The sequence below is a fragment of the Octodon degus genome, unplaced genomic scaffold (assembly GCF_000260255.1).
Source record: "Octodon degus isolate 3935 unplaced genomic scaffold, OctDeg1.0 scaffold00004, whole genome shotgun sequence".
NCBI lineage: Eukaryota > Metazoa > Chordata > Mammalia > Rodentia > Octodontidae > Octodon > Octodon degus.
In genome coordinates this window covers 1773569-1775075 of record NW_004524580.1, presented here as the reverse complement: position 1 = coordinate 1775075, position 1507 = coordinate 1773569, and positions in this window count along the sequence as shown.

Here is a 1507-nt window from a genome sequence, read left to right as displayed (position 1 = left end):
TCCAGTTTCATTGCACTGTGGTCAGATAATGTGCATGGGATAATTTCTGTTTTCTTGCATATACTTAAGCATGACCTATGGACCAGTATGTGCTTTATTTTAGAAAATGACCCATGTGCAGCTGAGAAAAATGTGTATTCAGCTGTGTTTGGGTGAAAAACTCTGTTTATGTTCACCAACTCCATTTGTTTCAAGCTCTGGTTCAGATCTGTTATTTCTTTGCTATGTTTTTGTCTGGTTGACCTATCTTTTGGACATAAGGGTGTGTTAAGGTCTCTTATTAAAATTGTGATATTGGATATTAGAGTTTTCATGTCCATTAAGATTTGCTTTATATAGTTGGTGCTCCCTTGGTTGGTGCATACATATTTATGAGTGTTACCTCTTCCTCTTGAATTTTTCCCCTAACCAGTATATAGTGGCCTTCTTTATTTCACTTGATCATTGTTGATTTGAAGTTGAAAATATCTGAGAATAGGATTGCTACCCCTGCTTTTTTCTGAGGTGCTTGGGCATGTAATATTTTGTTCCATCCTTTGACTTTCAGCCTATGAATGACTTTATGAGTTAAATGTGTTTCTTTTATACAGCATATTGTTGGATTTTATTCCTAATCCACTATGCCAGTCTATTTCTCTTTATTGGTGAATTGAGTCCATTTACATTGATGGTTAGATTTGAGATGTATTGACTCATGATTGACATGTTATTTACCTGTTCTCATTTACTCCTTTTTCTCCTGTGTTTAATTGCTTGCCCTATTTATTTGGTTGCTTCTGATCTCATTCGTGGAGTTGTGATCATTTTGGTCCCTCTCTAGAACATGTTTCAGGAGCCTGTGTAGGGTTGGCTTTGTCATCATGAAATTCTTTACCTGTTCTTTGTCATGAAAGTATTTCACTTCTCCATCAAACTTGAAAGAGAGTTTTGCAGATTATAGTAGTCTGGGCTGGAATTTGTTTTTATAGAGGACTTGAAGTACTCTGCTCCATGCTCTTCTTGCCTTCATGGTTTGTGAAGAGAAGTCGGCCATAAGTCTGATGGGTTTTCCTTTTAATTTGATGTGCTTCTTTTTTCTAGTGGCTTTCAGTATATTATTGTTGTGCTGATTTTCTGGGATCTTGACTATTATATTTCCCGGTGTGTTTTTCATTGAGTTGAGGTTACTTGGCGTTCTTTATGCTTCGGTTACGTGAATGTCAGATTGTTTCCTCATATTTGGGAAGTTTTCTGCTATTACCTCTACCCATATTTTTTTTAATGTCATTTGTATTCACTCCTTCTTTCTGATTGATGCCTATCAGTCTCACATTGTTCATCTTTGCATCATCTTGCAGGTGATGGATTATTCTTTCCTGTATCCTTGTTGTTTTTAAGAGATCCTTTCTTACCTTTTCACTAGCCGCAACAGCATCTTCAAGAACTGAAACTCTGTCTTCACTTTCACTTAAACGGTTTTGCAAGCTTGTGATTGAGATTTTAATTTCCTCTATATCTCTTTGACTCT